This window comes from Leucoraja erinacea, chromosome 11 (genome assembly GCF_028641065.1).
Source record: "Leucoraja erinacea ecotype New England chromosome 11, Leri_hhj_1, whole genome shotgun sequence".
NCBI lineage: Eukaryota > Metazoa > Chordata > Chondrichthyes > Rajiformes > Rajidae > Leucoraja > Leucoraja erinaceus.
The window spans coordinates 24984260-25003534 of record NC_073387.1 but is presented as its reverse complement, the minus strand read 5'-3'; the positions used below and the strand labels follow the sequence as shown (position 1 = coordinate 25003534).

The 19275-nt window shown below is 44.9% G+C and overlaps 1 protein-coding gene across 9 annotated transcripts in view; it reads right to left on the bottom strand.

Annotated features, from left to right (window-relative positions):
* Positions 1 to 19275, bottom strand: part of n4bp3 (NEDD4 binding protein 3) — a 100038-nt gene that overhangs the window by 50759 nt on the left and 30004 nt on the right. For 4 of the 9 annotated variants that reach the window (XM_055642890.1, XM_055642885.1, XM_055642883.1 and 1 more), the window contains one exon: positions 18250 to 18305. The exons of 4 other annotated variants lie outside the window; for them this stretch is intronic. The gene's annotated coding sequence lies outside the window, so the exon portion shown is untranslated. Of the gene's footprint in view, positions 1 to 7518; positions 7655 to 18249; positions 18306 to 19275 lie in introns of all 9 variants that reach the window. One more of the 9 variants, XM_055642884.1, reaches the window with a different exon arrangement.

The window sequence follows — 19275 nt, the reverse complement described above, 5'->3', positions numbered from 1 at the left end:
TCGTAAAAGTGGGGCAGGCCAATGTGGAACCCATTGGGTCCCAGTAACGAGGGAGGCCTGGTCCCCCAATACAACCCATTCCCCAATGCAATATTCCACTATGGTGTGGTAGAGGGGGGGGCATGGGGGGGGGGGGGGGGGGGTGGCATGGGGGGGGGGGGGGGGGGGGTGGGGGGCATGGGGGGGGGGGGGGGGGGGGAGGAATGGGTATAGGGGGGTTGTGGGTGAGGGGGTGTGGGGAGAAGAAGGGGGTGAATGTGGGGAGGAGGGGGAGGGGAAAGGGACTCCACTCAGTGGCCACTGGCCATGTACACAACGACTTCCCCGACTCCACTCTTGCGGACTCAATCAGCACTTGTTCACTCAGCCCCGCCTCCGGAGCTTTATTCTCCAGCGAGTGCCGGAAGTGGCGTTACCTTCATGGTGACCGACAGGTGAGGAGACCAATCTGCTGATCTCACGACATTTTAAACCTTCATAACTTTTGTAATCTTTCACCGATCGGAACAAAACTGGGTGCGCTTGGAGAAGAGGAGAACGGTGAGTAAGGTGTCAAAATAAATCCTAGCGGTAAAGGGCACCGTTTTTGCGCAATTTAAAAAAAAAAAAGCAAACTGGAAGTGGTCAAGATGAGAATTTTAGTAATTGTATAGATGGTCGCTACCTCCCAGTGGTTGCTTTACCATAAGCTCCCTAATCAAATCTGGTACATTACATGATACTAAATCCTAGCTGTACCATATCCAGAATTGTCTTTTCCCTAGTAGATTCAACTACAAGCTGCTCTCAGAAGCCATCTTCACGAGTTAAAGGGTAATGATTGCTCCAGGAGAACTGGAGCAAGATCCATGTCAGACATTATTAGCAATGGGGCGATTTGAATTGGAATAATTAAGTACTGTGACAGTGTGCCAAGGTTATTGGTGAACAACACAACTCCCCCATTCCATCTGTAGTGAGACTGCAGATGCCGATGTATTTTCAAAGTCACTGAATACAACGGTGATGCCTGCACACAAGAGAAAAAAAGTCAACGCGATCGAGCAAATAAATGCTCGTCCAGCATAATGTGTTTAAATTCAGATTGGCTACTGAGATGAGAAGGAAAAAGGATGTAGCAGCGTTGAAGTGACTCGAATATGGACAATTTTCATGATTGATCAAGAGAATTCAGATTCAGAAACCACACAGAAAATCTTCTTGTTTTGCCACTGGCAGATTCAAGGGTGCTCCGTCTCCTCATTCCTCTGCTGGGAATAATGAGCTACAACAATACATCACATTATATCAATAGGTCCTCTCTGAACAGTTTCACCAAGATGTTGCCAAATGCACTATTCGATGGGCCGAATGGCCCAATTCTGCTCCAATGAACCAATGGCTCTGCAATGTACTGTGTGTTTCACTAAACTGGCTGAGAGTTGGATGTCACTTTCATTCATTCACTATAAAGCTTTAAATACGCAACTGTTTATTGTAATGGTCACTCTTCAACTGAAGCTATGAGCATGGTATGACCATACAAATGATTAACCACATGATCTCATAGCAACCCCACTATACATTAGTCTCAGTGATTAGACATACACCATGTCTGACAGGGTATTCAAATTATCTTACAAATTTTGTCACCCTTCATATTTTCATTTAATCTTGCTCAATGAGATTCTCATTGGCAAGGTCTGAAAGGCCAGGCAACAAAACCTTTTCAATCAGTAAGTGCCTTGATTTAAAAGATCCCAAAACTCAACCGCAGTCAAATTCAAAGGTACTAGAGGAGCTCCTCTAGGATCTTTGGTCAAAATGATTAATGCAATATTAGATGGGAGGAATATTCTAAGATTTGGTTTTAAGGCTATTGCAAACACAAATTCTTCATCATGAAGAACACATTATTTCTTGCATTTTAAAAAAAATACGAGCATGCAGCCAACTCAGTCCACTCCAGGTGTTAATAGGTATTTCTAGATTTGATTAATATATTCCACCATTGGCATTCAATAAGGAAGCTCCCAAATACAAATCCACTCAAACATCAAAGCACTTGTGGGACCCACAAATAGTTGACTTCCAGAGTCTGCAGTCGGACGCATTAATCGAGTCTCACTCATTCATTGTGCCCAAAGTCATCAAATGCCAATGACTGTAAGAAATAGAAAAAGAGTTGGCCCGATATCCAAAAATAACAGATCTCTGAAAAGGTATTGTTTTAATATTTTTCCCACAGCACAATCAACAACAAGGATTTAAAAATAAGCATCTGACTTAAAGTGCTCCCATTCCACAGAGGCAACAGAAAGCTCACCGCACTGCTGTATTAACACTCTGGCACATGGGCACCTACGCTTCAGTACAAAGTCAAAACTATCACCTTTTCAGAATATTTAGATTCATACCAGGGAGCAAGTCTGAGATATGGTCCACCCCCAGCCGCAAGGACCAGCCCATGAATAAGAAACTGGAAATACAACTTATGTCCACCACTCTTTACATTTGATGCTCAATAATTTAACATATCCTCAGACACATTCCTATTCACTGTTACAAAAGGAGTAAATGGTCAGTCATTGTGTGCTTTTTGTGGCGAATCTTCCGGGCATAGAGCACGACTAGAATTACTTACATGCCTTTCACTACAGCCAGGAAGCTAATCGTAGTGTGAAATGCTTCGTTTATTCCCTTCAAGGGCTGTCAATGAGGACATTCACAAAGGTAATCAGTGAAATGGAAAGCTATTTATTAAACCCACAAGCCAATGAACAGCTCCACAAAGAGGTGTGAATGGCCAATTAATTGAATACAAGAAATTCTATTACAATCATTTTGTTGACTTGTTTAATTTTAATTGATGATTTGACAAATCTATAAACATTTTTCAATGATTATCAGGATATTTGCTTTTTTTCAGTAATGATCTCATCTTAATTTACGTGGATTTGGATTACAAATAGATACTTTTAAAAATCCTAAAGCCGATCAACTTTTTCTTGGGTGTGAAAAAAAAAAAAAATTTGCTTTTGCCATGGAAGCAATTCGACCCATTGAGTCCACTCCACCATTTAATAATGGCTAATCTACCCTTCCCTCTCAATCCCATTCTCCTGCCTTCTCCCATATCCCCCAACACCCTTACTAATTAACAATCTGTCAATCCCCACCTTAAAAACACCCAATGACTTAAGGGCTTGTCCCACTAGGGCGTCATTTGCGCGAAATTTACGCAACATCATTTATGCGTCACGACGCATGACGCGCGTGTCGTGCCGCGCATTACGCCCGCATGGTGCATGGTGACGTAGGCAGTGATGCGCGGTCGCGCCCCAGGATTTTGGGATGTACAAAATCTTTGCGCGCCATCTGCGTGTCGTGCAAATGACGCCCAAGTGGGACAGGCCCTTTAGCTTCCTCAGCTATCTCCAGCAATGAATTCAACAATAGACAATAGGTGCAGGAGTAGGCCATTCGGCCCTTCGAGCCAGCAATGCCATTCAATGTGATCATGGCTGATCCTCCCCAATCAGTACCCCGTTCCTGCCTTCTCCCCATATCCCCTGACTCCGCTATTTTTAAGCCCCATCTAGCTCTCATGAAAGCATCCAGATAACCCGCCTCCACCGCCTTCTGAGGCAGAGAATTCCACAGACTCACCACTCTCTGTGAGAAAAAGTGTTTCCTCGTCTCCGTTCTAAATGGCTTACTCCTTATTCTTAAATTGTGGCCCCTGGTTCTGGACTCCCCCCCAACATCGGTAACATGTTTCCTGCCTCTAGCGTGTCCAAACCCTTAACAGTCTTATATGCTTCAATGAGATACCCTCTCATCCTTCTAAACTCCAGAGTGTACAAGCCCAGCTGCTCCATACTCTCAACATATGACAGTCCCGCCATCCCGGGAATTAACCTTGTAAACCCACGCTGCACTCCCTCAATCGCAAGGATGTCCTTCCTCAAATTAGGGGTCCAAAACTGCACACAATACTCCAGATTTGGTCTCACTAGGGCTCTGTACAACTGCAGAAGGACCTCTTTGCTGTTATATTCGATTCCTCCTATATTCGATTCCTCAGAGTCTATAGAACATTGGAAAATTATCACCAATGCATCCACAATTTCTAGAGCCACTTCCTTAAGTACCCTGGGATGCAGACCATCAGGGCCTGGGAATTTATCAGCCTTCAATCCCATCAGTCTACCCAACACCATTTCCCACCTAATGTGGATTTCCTTCAGTTTCTCCGTCACCCCAGATCCTCTGGCCACTAGTACATCAGGAAGATTGTTTCTGCCCTCCTTAGCGATTTTAACAGATTCATCATCTTCTGACTACAGAAATTCCTCCTCATCTCCTTTCTAAAGTTGCGTCCTTCTAGTTTGAGGCTGTGGCCTCTGGTCCTAGACCCTCCCAGTAGTGGAAAGATCCTCTCCACATCCAATGTATCCAGGCATTTCACTATTCGGTAAGTTTCAATGAGGTCCCCCCTTATCCTTTTAGCAAGTACAGGCCCAGTGTCGTTAAATGCTCGTCATACATTAACCCAATCATTCCATTTCCGTAAACCTCCTCTAGGACCTCTCCAATGCATTACATCCTGTTATTATATTCTAGTCCTCTCAAAATAAACGCTAACAATGCATTTGCCTCCTTGACTACCGATTAAACTTTCAAATTAACTTTGTGGGAATCCTGCCCCAACATTGCCAAGTCCCATTGCACCTCTGATTTCTGAATCCTCTCCCCATTTAGAAAATAGTCTACACCTTTATTCCCACTACAGGTGCACAACCTTTTATCCGAAAGCCTTGGGACCAGACACTTGTCGGATTTCGGACATTTTCGGATTTCAGAATGGAAGATTTTTAGCGTAGATTAGGTAGGTAGCGCGGGCGGCTTGAAAAGTCTGGAGCAGCTGCCTCCTCCCCGGAGACCGGGAGAATCATTGCATAAATGTTAGTCAGTTAGTTTGGAGGGATTTTATGTGGTGGTGGTGGAGTAGGGGTGAAGGGGGAAACTTTAATTCTTAGTCCCCTACCTGGTCGGCGACTCCCAACCTCGCGGAGCTGGGGGCTCCGTCCGGCCGTGGGCGGCGCCGGTTGTAGCTCCGACCCCGGCAACTCTACCCCTGGCTGCGAGGCGCTCCAAATCCAGCGCGGCCCGCGGCCGGACGTCCCAGCTCTGGGAATGTCGGGAGTCGGCGGCGTTGCAGCGCTGGGATACCAGCGGGGAGCGGGCAATGCCTTACCGGGTCGCCGTGCGGCAAGCTCCGGAGCGCTGTGGCCGCCGACACACAACATCGCGGAGCGTCGCTGGATTTGGAGCCGCGGAGCTGGGGGCTCCGTCCGGCCGCGGGCGGCGCCGGTTGGAGCTCCGACCCCGGCAACTCTACCCCTGGCTGTGCGGCTCCAAATCCAGCGACGCTCCGCGATGTTGTGTGTCGGCGGCCACAGCGCTCCGGAGCTTGCCGCACGGCGACCCGGTAAGGCATTGCCCGCTCCCCGCTGGTATCCCAGCACTGCGACGCCGCCGACTCCCAACATTCGCGGAGCTGGGGCGTCCGGCCGCGGGCCGCGCTGGATTTGGAGCGCCTCGCAGCCAGGGGTAGAGTTGCCGGGGTCGGAGCTACAACTGGCGCTGCCCGCAGCCCCACCGGCCACAGCGCTGCGGAGCTTACTGCACGGCGACCCGGTAAGGCATTGACCGCTCCCCGCCTCTCCGACCAGGTAGGGGACTAAGAATTAAAGTTTACCCCTTCACCCCCCTTCACATAAAAGCCCTCCAAACTAACTGACTAACATTTAAGCAATGATTTACAGATGTTTAAGCGTCTCCCGGTCTCCAGGGAGGAGGCAGCCGCTACAGTAGTACAGACCTGGGTTGACCGTGGGTCGTTTTGGGTCAAGTTTGGCGCCAAACGCGAGCTTTGGTGCGCAGACGACATCTGGAAAAAATGGCCGGTTTTCGGAGCTTTTCCGTTTCTGGAACTCCGGATAAAAGGTTGTGCACCTGTACCAAAATGCATAACTCCACACTTTGCTACACTGTATTCTATCTGGCACTTCTTTGCCCACTCTCTGAACCTGTCCAAGTCCTTCTGCAGCTTCCCTGCTTTCTCTACATTGCCTGCCCCTCCACCTATCTTCATATAATCTGCAAACGTGGCCACAAAGTCTTCAATTCCCTCACCAAAATCATTAATACACAAGGTGAAGAGTAGTGATCCCAGCGGAACGCCGCTAGTCACTGGCAGCCAAACAGAAATAGCATCCTTTATTCCCAGTCTTTGTCTTGTACCTATCAGCCAACTTCCCTCTAATATCATGGGCTCTCGTCTTCTTTTGCAACCTCACATGCAGCACCTTATCTAAGACATTCTAAAATTCCAGGTAAACAACATCCACTGACTCTCCTTTGTCTCCTGCTATTTCCTCAGAAGTCGAACCGTTTCCACCATCGGCCACATGGGACCTTTCCTTTCATTTGCTCCATTATTCCGTCCCCACCAAATAATCCCCTTTTATAGCACTTCCATTCGCAATCATAGGCATTGCAACACTTGTCCTTTGATCTCCCGTCCCACCATCCAAACACTCAGTGTTTTGAGTTAAACAACAATTAATTTGTACATCTCCCAATCTAGTGTACTGTATTTGGTGCTCATAATGTGGCCTCCTGTACATTGAAGAAATCAAACAAAGATGCAGGCTGACCTGCTTAGTATATCCAGCATTTTCTAGTTTTTGTTTTAGATTTTCAATATCTGCAGCTTTTTGATTTTCATTTTGTTTTTATAGTTCAGTGTTAAAAGAAGGATATTGTTTGAAGCGTCACCGTAACGTATTTATAATTTCAGATTTCTAAGCTCCCAAGTAACAGATGTGTCCGGAGAGAAACACTGCTCAAATTTCTTTATGCAACTCTGGATTCCAATTTGAATCTCGGTCGCCTATTGTATAACCGATTGCTTGAAATTTGAACCGGTTCTCAAGATCTGCAGGCGAGAGAGCACAGCTGATATTGATCTCGGATTCCGTAACAGTGAAAACATAGCATCATTGACTCATCAGACCGAATAGAAAGATCCCAAGCAGTTTCATCAGGAGCAGGTAAACAGGCACAGTACTTGCCTATGGGCAAACTAAAACAGAAACTATAAAATAACATCACAGGAGAGCTTTTAATCAGGACATTACATTAAAAACAGGTTGTCAGTTGAAACTAGGCACAGCTCTTCCGGGCATTAACATTTCCATGGAATTTCAATCAGCATTTAATTATGAATAATCAGCTCCTTCATCAGGAAGCATGGGCTTAATATTCAAAAAATAAATTCCCTTGTGTGCAAGAAATGGATTTGCATATGGCATTATCCGTCACTAACATCAAAAAATAGGTCCACAATGAAATCTTGTAGTGCAGTTTTCTCTTGACCCGTTCTAGCAAGGGATCACACTCATTGCATTCAACTTGAAAAGATTGCAATTCTCTGATCACTTTTCTTTAAGAAAATTAAAAATAAATTACCTGCATTTTACTGAAAAGGAAGAGCATCACTTGGTTTTATTATTTCCTTATGAAGTAGGTTGTATGTCTGGCTGTGTGTGTACACATGACAATCAAGATCCTCACCCCATAGGTAACACAGAAGCACTTATAAGGCCTGAAAATAGAGAAAAACAAAACTTTTCTTCATTCCCATTAGCATCCGATATCATCAAATTGAAGCTGGAGACAAATCCAAGTTTTATCCTGGCCCCGCTGAGTTACTCCAGCATTTTATGTCTACCAAGTATACAGTATCCTCTTTCATTCACGTCATCAATTAATTAACTCATAATAAATGGCTCCTTTATAAGAAGGATATAATTAGTGTGATGAGGAAGATGTTAAATTACTACTTCACAAGGCAGGAAAAAGTCAAGCAGACCAACAGTGTGCAACTCAGCACAATGGTAACATCCAGTGAAAATTTAATCACTATAAAGTAGGCTTGGTTTGGTAAGCACATGAAATGGATTGCACTAAATCACAACTCTTCTGATTGAAGAGAACTCGCAAGTGAGTGCAGGTTTTGGCAAATCACACAGACCATCGAGTTTTGGCCACAAAACATAATGCTGTCATTGCATCACACCCTAAACAAAAAGGTAAAAGCAACAAAGAGTACCTGAAATCTGTTGCTTCTTGCATTCTACTTGCACTGCAGCCGATGGATTACTTTAACTTTAGTATACCGTGTGACCTTGCTTAAAGTAACAGAAAATTGGCTTCATGGAAGGGAGCAGAGGGTGATAGTGGAAGGTTGGAAATGCATGACTAGTGATGTTCCTCAGGGATTGGTGCTGGCCCGCAATGCTGTTTGTGGTTTATATCAACAATTTAGGTGAGAATGTACAAGGCAGGATAAGTAAATATGCAAATGACACTAAAGTGGGTCGTATTGTAGATTGCAAAGATGGCTATCAACCTTCACTCATGATCTTGATTAGTTGGGCAAGTGGACTGAGGGAATTTAATACAGAAGATCAGTGTGAGATGTTGCATTTTCGGAAGTCAAACAATGGCAGGACCTTCACAATGAATGACAAGGCTCTGGGGAGTGTTGCAGAGCAGAAAGATTTAGGAGCGGAGGCACATAGTTCCTTGAAAGCACCATCACAGGTGGATAGGGTGGTCAAGAAGGCTTTTGACACATTAGCCTTCATCAGTCAGGGGATTGAGTATAGAAGTTGAGATGTTATGGGCTGAAGGGCATGTTTCCATGCTGTATAACTCCATGACTCTATTTCCTGTGCCTATCTAAAAACCCCTTAAATGCCAGTATATCAGCTTCTACCATTCTCTGTACAAAACATTTGCCTTGTACATCGCCTTTAAAGTTTCCCCTTCTGAACTTAATACTATGCCCTCTAGTCATTGACATTTCCATCCTGGGAAAACGTTTCTGATCACCTACTCTGTCTATGCCTCTCATCGAGTCATACAGCGTGGAAACAGGCCCTTCGGCCCAACTTGCCCAAACCAACCAAAATGTCCCATCATAATTTTATATATATTCCTAACAGATCTCTCAACCTTCAATGCTCCAGAGAAAATAATCTGGCTGCGCAATCTCTCCTTGTAGTGAATACCCTCTAATCCAGACAACTTTCTGGTAAACCTCTCCAGCACCCTCTACAAAGCCTCCACATCCCTGTAATGAAGTGACTAGAACTGCACATTCTTGTCCAAATGTGGCCTAACCAATGTTTTAAAAAGGTGCAACATGACCTGGCTTTTAAACTCAATGCACCAGGGAAAAGGACAAAACAACACATTTGGAATGGTCTGAGAAGGATTTCTAAAAGTGGATGTTTCTAGGGTGGAACGGTGGGCAGGGGAATCCCTACATAGCTCTGGAAAGAAAATGAATGGACAAGATCAGGAAGCCGACACAATCCTATGAAATGATCCCCGTTTCCTTGCTGTATGATGACAGCACATGTACTGTGTCCTACACTACATAGAAATGAGAAAATACATGAAGCTTGCTATCAATCTTCTTCTAACATGCACCTTCAAGAGAATAATCTCCAATTCCCCACTTCCCCTCCCAAAATTCTCCATCTCAGGCATTAGCTAGTGACCATTGTCTACTTCCATCCCACAGCTTTGCAGTTATCTTGGCCAATTTTCTCCTAACCTGTTTCTTGCATTAGAAATCCAATCCAATTTCCCAGCCTTTCACACAATAATTTTGACTATGCTCTGTCATGACATGCCATAATGAGTTTCCTTTTCTCATCATGAGAAAGGTTTTGCTCTGACTGTGGTTGACTTGTGGTTGACAATGTGCCTTGAATTATTCACATTGCATTTGCCATCCTAATGTCACCCAATCTACTCTTTTCTAGAACCACTTCCAGGTTCCAACTTCCATTCCCTTTCCACTCTAGAAATCTACACCTATCTCAGATCATCACCTCTGGAATATCGGAACCTCTTGCCTGATGCCACCACAAAACACATTGCTTCCCCCGTGTACGTTTTAAACTTTCCAATGGGACAATTTCCTTTGTGATTCACTCCTCCGTCGTTTCTTCTCTTTCCACTGCATTTTTCCATGCCAACAGATTAGATGCCTACCCATTTACTTCCCCCTTTTCGGCTATCCAGGATACCAAACATATTTCTCAGACGCGCATCATTTGCTGTATTCAGTAAATTCAATCTCAATTCAGTAAATTCAACCTCAATTCAGTAAACAAACATGATAAAACCTCCAGTTACCAGCCACATCCCCCTCTTTCACTCTTCATTCAATTTTCACTCTTCGCTCAGCCTTCCACATTGTTTGAACGAAGTTGAGTGCAGGCTCAAGAATAATCCTTTATTTATCAACTGGATGTATAGCAGCAGATAGAGTCCAAAATGGTGATTCTGCTAATCCCATTTTCACTTTTCTCAATCCATCTTGCATTTCTTTGTATTCCATTATAAATATTTGCTGGCACCATTGAATTTTTAAAAAATCGTTTAACTGTGCCAATTGGCCAAAAAAAGTATTGAGACTAATTCTAATTCCCAGCTCTTGGTCCCGTTTAAAAAATAAAAAAATAATGTTTTGAGGATTCTGTTTCCACAACAATGGTTATTTTATTCTAAGCTTTGGGCAACAAAAGGCAGACATGCCCAGTGCTTTCTTAATAAGCTTATTAATTTTTAAGCAAGATGGCACCCAAGCAAGGAGACTCTGCATGTTGGTCCCAGAAGTCCCAGAAGTGGAACTGCAATCATTCATTACAATCGCTCACAGGGTGAATGTGCGAACAGCACAGAGCAAAAAAATGTAATGGAAGACAACTTGCAGATCACAAAATAGTGAGGCATACAAGGCAAGAAGTCATTGCACCATGGTGTTTTTCTGCATTCACTAATCTTTAATGAGCCGTACTCTACTTGCTTTTGTCTCTGGTAGCAATTTCAACTCATCAACTCGTGATAGTTAACATCGCCACTAATTTCCAGGGGTTATTCAGCATCCAATATTTATTTTTAAAAGTTAAGAAAATGTGAACAAAAGTTGTATTTATACTATAAAAACTGCTGTTACTAAAATTATATATTTGGCACCAGGAAGAAACCTCCACAGAATGCATTGATACAAGGGATTTATCAACATTGTATAGCTCTGCATCAGTGGCGCCTGGCAGGAATTATAAACTCCTGCAGAAAAACAATGACCTTTATCAGAGCCATCTTTGTACATAAATCAAATCCTGCCCAACCCAGCAATGTACAGGGATACAATTGTCAAAAGAAATGCAGGCAGTCTAAATACAGTAGCTCATTCAGGGAATCAGACATTCTTCCCACGCTTCTGAAACTCAATTGAAACAAAGTCTGATAAAAAAAAGGACATGCTGTAACAGCGTAAGTGCAACACTAAGTCAAAACAAAACATGGTCTCAGAGCCTAGGTTCAAAACACATTATGAATCACAGATTTTACTTCCACATTCTGGGTCAGCAAAGTGAAGAAAACCTAGACTTACATCAATTCAAAATCTTTTTCCTTGAACTTTCTTAGAACTCTTAGATTTTATTTTACATTTCAAATAAGAAGAGCTCGGTCTTTACAAATTTTATTGAATACTTTGCCACAAACATTCAATTGTCAATCTGGTTATTTATAGGAAGCCCTCCTCATTCCCTAAAACTAAATTCAACCCCAAAAGTTTCAGGTTATTCAGTAACATTTCAACTGTGCAATGTAACCAACACGCAGGGAGCACTAAGTTTTTGAATCACAGCAATGATTTAACAAAGCATTACACTGCAAAGAAATTGGCATTTGTTCAGTGCGATAGATTCACTATGAGTAGCTGCCAAAGCCTTTTGCTGCCAAAGCTCTAAGCTTCTCATTTACTCTCTGAACTCTCCACCACTTTCTGATCCTCTTAAGATGCTCCTTACAATGATTTTTTGGTCATCAACCTTTACATCTCTCACCACTAATGTTACTTGATGAAGCACTTTGTGATGCTTTAACCCTTGTACTGTATATCCAAATGCATATCCATCTTATCCCTCAGAACACTCTCCAGTAACTTGCTCACTGGCCTATAGTTCCTATGCTTTTCCTTGAACAGGTACTTTTTAAAACAGAGTCAAAACATCCGCCAGCCTCCAGTCTTCTAGCACCTCCCCGTATTTAATGATTCATAGCTCTCAGCCAGGGTGCCTTTAATTTCCTCTCTAGCTTCCCATAATGTCGGGGGATATATATGATCAGGAGCGGAAGATTTTTTCTATCTTCATAAGCCTTAGAATATTCAGTTCAATTTAGTTTACTGTCACATGTTCAGAGGTACAGTGAAAAGCATTTTATTGCGTGCTACCCAGTCAGTGGAAAGACTAAACATGATTACAATCAAAGATAGAGAGTGGAAATAGTTAGTTGTGTGTGTGTGTGTGTGTGTGTGTGTGTGTGTTGGTGTGTGTGTGTGCGTGTGTGTGTGTGTGTGTTGCTTTGCGTTATGTGTGTGTGTGTTAGATGTCTGTGCGTATTGTGTGAGTTTTGTGTGTGTGTGTGTGAAGGAGAGAAGGGAGTGAGGGAAGTAGAGAAAGAAGGGAAGGAGAGAAAGAAAGGAGGGGAGAGAAAGTGAGGAAGGAGAGAAAGGTAGGTAGGGAAGGAGAGATGGGAAAAGACAGGAAGGAGAGAAAGAAGGGAGTGGAGAAAGAGAGGGAAGGAGAGAAGGAAAAAGAGAGGAAGGAGAGAAAGAAGGGAGGGAGGGAAAAGAGAGAGAGGAAGGAGGGAGGGAAGGGGAGAAGGGAGGGAGGGAAGGGGAGAAAGGGAGGAAGGAGAGAAGGGAGGAAGGAGAGAAGGGAGGGAGGGAAGAGAGGAGAGAAAGGAGAGGGGGGAGGGAGGGAGAGAAGGGGAGGGAGAGGGAGGGAGGGGAAGAGAGAAGGGAGGGAAGGAGAGAAGGGAGGGAGGGAAGGAGAGAAGGGAGGGAGGAAGGAGAGAAGGGAGGGAGGGAAGGAGAAAGAAGGAGAGGAAGGGAGGGAGGGAAGGAGAGAGGGAAGGAAGAAGAGAGAGGAGGGAGGGAGGGAAGGAGAGAAGGGAGAGGAGGGAAGGGAGGGAGGGAAGGAGAGAAGGGAGGGAGGGAAGGAGAGAAGGGAGGGAGGGGGAGAAGGGAGGGAGGGAAGGAGAGAGGGAGGGAGGGAGGAAGGGAAGAGAAGGGAGGGAGAGGGCCGGCGGCAGGGAGCAGATGCCAGGGTCCAGGCGAACGTGCAGGGAGCAGATGCCAGGGTCCAGGCGAACGTGTGTGAGCTGAGGCCGAGGTTTGTAAACGTTGCTCCAAACCCCCGGCCTGGCCATCCCTGTATTGTTCACCGCGTCTTCCCAGGGAGAGAGAGGGGTGGAGCCGGGCTGTGTGCGTGAAGCACGGCGACTGGAGGGGCAGGAGCGCTGCCCTGGGACCGTGAGGGACCTCCCCTCTCCCCCTTCTCCATTCCCCCTCACACCCCTCCCCTCTACCCCTTTCTTCCCCTTCTACTCTCTCTCCACCCTCCACCCGGGGTAGATCTACCCGAGCAGAGAGTAGATTACTCCAAAGATCCTAGAGCGGAGCTTTGGATTACTCTAGCGAGGGGCCCCACTTAGGCGCGGGGCCCAATTGGGAGCAATCGGTCCAATCGGCTTAAGGCCGGCCTGCCCATAGCAGTTGTCTAAAACAAATAGGTTTAGTGCAAGTTGGAGATTTAGAGGGGATCAGTGGAAGAACATAGAACAGTACAGCGCAAGAGCAGGCCCACCTGCCCACATGTGTCCAACAGTGCATACCAGATACCAACCACCCTCTGTGAAAAACATTGATTCTATCTATCTATCTATCTATCTATCTATCTATCTATCTATCTATCTATCACTAAAATTGTCATTTTGTTATTTTCCGGTTTGCGTTGTTGTTACATTTGAGCAAAAACAGCACACGATAGCACTACAAATTTTTACCACCTTACTTACCATTGTCCTGTGCTGCAAATGCACCAAGTTTTGTTCCGATCGGTGATATATTTTAAAAGTTAAGTTTTAAAATATCTCTTCTCCTGTCAGTCACGGCCGAGACAGCGACGCCCGTTCCTGCACCATCGCCGCACTGATTGGCCAGCCCCCGCTGTCAGACAACAGCTGCGCCTGCCTACCTCCGGCGCCCACCTTCCTGCCGGCGCCCACCCTCCGAAGCGACCCGTCTATCTGCCTGCAGCTGCACGAAGCCCGCAGCCGCCGCTCCGGCACGCAAGGAGGGAAAGGAGCGGCAACCTGGAGATCCTGGGGATGTGAAGAGGGAGAGTGGGGGGATTGAGGGAGAGGGGGTAGGGAGGGAGAGGGGAGAAAAGTGGGGGAAGTGAGGAGGGCAAGTGGGGGAAATAGTGAGTGGGGATTAGAGGGAGAGGAGGGCAGTAGGGGGGGGGGAGGTGAGCAGTGAGGGAGAGGATAGAGGGATGGGGGGTGGGTAGGGAGGGAGGAGAGAGGAGTTAGAGGGAGTGAGTGACTGAGGGTAGGAGGAAAGGAGAGCGAGGAAGAGGTTAGGGAGGGGCATGCAAGGAGGGAAAGGAGCGGCACCCTCGAGATCCTGGGGAGTTGAGAAGGGGGGATTGAGGGAGAGGTGAGGAGGGAGAGTGGGGATGGAGGGGGAATAGAGGGAGAGGCGGGCAGTGGGAGAAGTGAGGAGGGATAGGGGTGGTGAGGAGTGGGGGATGGAGGGATATGAGTGGGGTAGGGAGGGGAGAGGAGTTATGGAGAGAGGGAGGGTGGGAGTGACTGTGGGTAGGGGAAAGGAAAGGGAGGGGGAGATTGGAGGAGGAGAGGGGAAAGAAGAGAGAGGGTGAAGAGGAGGGGGATACGAGGTGAAATGAGCCACGCCAGCGCAGTTGGGAGCTACGGGTGAGCGGTGGAATGTTGTGTTGGGGGAACGGATTGCGTTGGGGGACCAGTACTCCCGTGCGACGGGAACTCAACTGGTCCCACTTAGTTTAGCCTCCTTTAAATATTGTCCCTTTCACCGTAAAACTAAGGCCTCAAGTATTTGATTTTTTCATCCTGGAAAAAAAGGTCTGACAATCTACACTATCTATGTCTCTCATAATTTTATACTTCTATCAGGTTTCCTCGCAAACTCCAGTGTTCCTGAGAAAACAATCCAAGTCTACCCAATGTCTCCCTGTAGCTAATACTCCCTAATCCAGGCATCATTTTGGTAAACCTCCTCTGGACCCTTTCCAAAGATTCCACATCCTTCCTGTTAGGGGGCAACCAGAACAGCATGCAATACTCCAAAATGCAGCCGAAACCAAAATCTTATAGAGCTCCATAATGACTTCCTGACTTAAACTCCATGCTCCGACCTATGAAAGCAAGTAAACCATATACCCTCTTTACCACTAACTGCTTGTGTTGCCACTTTCTGGGAATTATGGACTTGGACCTCAAGATCCCTCTGTACTGTCTGAAGAAGGGTTTCGGCCCGAAAAGTTGCCTATTTCCTTCGCTCCACAGATGCTGCTGCACCCGCTGAGTTTCTCCAGCACTTTTGTCTACCTTTGATTTTCCAGCATCTGCAGTTCCTTCTTAAACCCTCTGTACATGAATGTCATGCTATTAATTGTATATGTTTACCTTACATATGACCGCCCATAGTGCAGCACCTCACATTTGCTCGGATTAAACTCCATCTGCCATTTCTCCACCCATTTCTGTAGCTGAACATTTTTGCCCAGAAGGTGGTTGGAATCTGGAATGCAAAATCTGAAAGATTGCTGGAGGGAGAGACTCTCACAATGCTTGCCAGTAAAGCAGCAAATCTTAGTCAGTCAATAACATTGGCTAAATCTGTTTCACTATATCTGCTTACGTCAAATAGGTCACACGATACAGGGAGACAAGGGATTGAAAACAGAACCTGCAAAAATCCAGAAAATCAGACGAATGGCAAAATTCAATGTAAAAATAGATCTTTAGGTCTTCCAGTAACTACCTGACCCGAGTGATGGCCAGATTCAGATCAAATGTGTTAAAAGAACCAACCATATGATAGCTTCATTAGATCAACACTGCACCTGCTTCTAAATTATACAATGCAATTTCCCAGTGCAGAAAGTGGAAATATTCCACTGCTAAAATAAAACTTTATTTTAATTCCATGTAAACAGAACACATTTTCCAAAATGGTTGAGGGAAGGGAGTGGTGGGTGGGATACAAGGGAATTAATTTGAAAGGTAAAACATACCAAATTACTGTTAATTTACTCTCCAAGCATGAATGCTTCCTGACAAATTCAAGTTGACAGCAGTAAACAATTTATAGATGAATCAGTGAAAATAATCAGTTTTTTGGAAAGGAAGAGATCATACATAGGCTTATACCTACAGCTGTCTCTGTTCCAACTGACTCTCTATTGCAGCCTTATTATCAAAATCCTTGAACAGACAAAGGTATTCAGTAAGTAAATTAGCATATATTCCATATGTTTCTCCTCCTAATAATGTACAGGGGCCATAAGCTCAACAGTGATACATAGAAACATAGAAAATACGTGCAGGAGAAGGCCATTCGACCCTTTGAGCCAGCACCGCCATTCAAAATGATCATGGTTGATCATCTAAAATCAGTACCCCTTTCCTGCTTTCTCCCCCTATCACTCATGGAGGCAACAACAATCTGTCAGTTGCTCCTCAATATGAACAGACATCTTGAAACTAATTTCCAGGCACTCAATCCAATTGTGACGTAGTCATTTAAGGAACATTCTGTTTTCAACACATTTTGAATGGGCCGGTCTGTTAATGTATCAATACTGTTGAAGCAGGCATTCCATCCAATGATGCGGTGGCAAAAAATATTTGTAAGAAGATGCGGGAACCAACAGAAACGTTTATTGTTGTAAATGTAGGACTATATAATTTGCTGTACTGCTCCACAAAGGCTTTCTTTTGTCAGGAGAGAGGAGTGCCTAAATCACATCTCAACTATGACCTTGCTTGACATTACCATGAAAGAGAGTTTAGTGCAGTAGTAGCAATCCCTTGTACTTCTACTACTTAATCCAATCCAACACATCATCCAATATCACATGCAGTATTCCTTAGATTTGATCCAAAATTTCTATTTCTAACGATGGAACAATTAAAAGAGAAACGTTTCAACTTGCTTTTCTCATGCTAGTTAACACAAAAGTACATTTACACTTTAAAGTTGAACAAATTCAGATCAATATACAAATAGAAGGGTTTCGGCCCGAAACGTTGCCTATCTCCTTCGCTCCATAGATGCTGCTGCACCCGCTGAGTTTCTCCAGCTTTTTTGTGTAACCTTCGATTCTCCAGCATCTGCAGTTCCCTCTTAAACACTGTGTATACTCTACTGCGTTATCTCTTCAAGATATGCACACCTTGAAGAAGTTCTCCTCTAGAAGGGTTTCGGCCCGAAACATTGCCTATCTCCTTCGCTCCATAGATGCTGCTGCACCCGCTGAGTTTCTCCAGCTTTTTTGTGTAACCTTCGATTCTCCAGCATCTGCAGTTCCCTCTTAAATACAAATACACTTTGATGTTTGCAAGAAGAATAGCAGCAAGCACTGAAAACTAAACTGTCAAGCAGTTTTAATTCTTCATACATAGAATGCAATATGATTTTTGTAGAACCTGCTCTGAATTGGAATGGCAAGGTGGATAAACAAAGCCACAAATGGACCTGTGACCTGTGTCAACTCAATTGCCTACAGGCCAATACACTCACGTCTCAACAATTTCCTCAGCAAATGGAAATCTCCCATCAAAACTTGCCTCAGCATCACCTCATCAGCCAAGAATGTGTCTTTATATCAGTATTTCCACATTTAAATAAAAGCCAAAATAACTGCTCACCACTGGAACTGAGATGTTATCAAGAGCCAGTATGCTTTGAGTATAACACCAGGTCACCTAGACCTCAGACAAGGCCAATCAATGTGCCATTCAAAAATGCAAATAAACAGGGTGTTACTTTAATAAGTATGGAGTTAACCAGGTGTAGACTGGTGATATACAAAGTAAGAAGCATTTGAACGCACCCATGGAAAATAGAAATCAAGGTGTGAAATATAATGGCAATAGCATACGGGAAAATACAGAGTGGAAAATATAGTTCTCAGCATTACATTGCATCCGTTCCATAGACTATGTCACTTAATCCAAAGATTGTTTAATGTGGATTCCCTCTTCTTTCCCACCTACCTGTACAGTGTCAAGGTACGTAACTGTGGGGAATCTTATCAAGGCTCTTAGAATCCCTGTGAAAGGTAGAAGAGAGAATATTCAGTAAGGGTTTAACCAGATGACAATCTGACAATCTCTTGCCCTCACTTTAGAAAAATCAGAACACCTGGCTCTGCTCCTTCTTCCTACGTAGAGGCAGCAACTGAAAGGTGCAGCTCCAGCAGTTAGGAGCGCAGAGCTGGCTGGGGAGACAGAGAAATGAAGACTTGGTGTTGTTCAAGGACTCAGCAATGGGTCTGAACAGATACATCATGGTTGTTCATGAGGAAAAGTGTGGAACAGTGTGTTCCCACCAGGACCTGCAGGGTAGTGATCTCAGGATTGCTTCCAGTACCTCGTGCTGCTGAAGACCAGAATAGGAAGATAGAGGAAATGAATGTGTGGCTGAGGGGTTGGTGCAGGGATTCAGATTTCCGGATCATTGGGATCTCGTCCGGGGCAGGGGTGACCTGTATAAAAGTGACGGGTTGCACCTAGACTGGAGGGGGACCAACATCCTAGTGGGAAGGTTTGCTAATGCTACACTGGAGGGTTTGAACTAGATTGGCAGGGGGGTGGGATCTCGTGCAGGACAGGCACATGATAGGCTAGAAGTTGGTATGGAGGGTGGTGTCGGAAAGTTTAGTGGACAGAATAGGCAGGTGAAAGGTGAAGAGCGAGGAAGGAGGCATGGTTTAAACTGCACGTATTTTAATGCAAGGGGCCTGACGGGCAAGGCAGGTGAGCTTAGGGCATGGATAGGTACGAGTGACATTGTAGCCTCGACTGAAACCTGGTTAAGGGAGGGGCAGGACTGGCAGCTTAATGTTCCGGGATACATTGCTGGGCCCGTTACTGTTTGTCATCTATAAAAATTATTTAGATGAGAACATACAGGGCAAGATTAGCAAGTGTGCTAATGATACAAAAGTCAGTGGTTTTGCAGATAGTGAAGAAGGTTGTGAAAGATTGCAGCAGGATCTGGGTCGATTGGCCAGGTAGGCG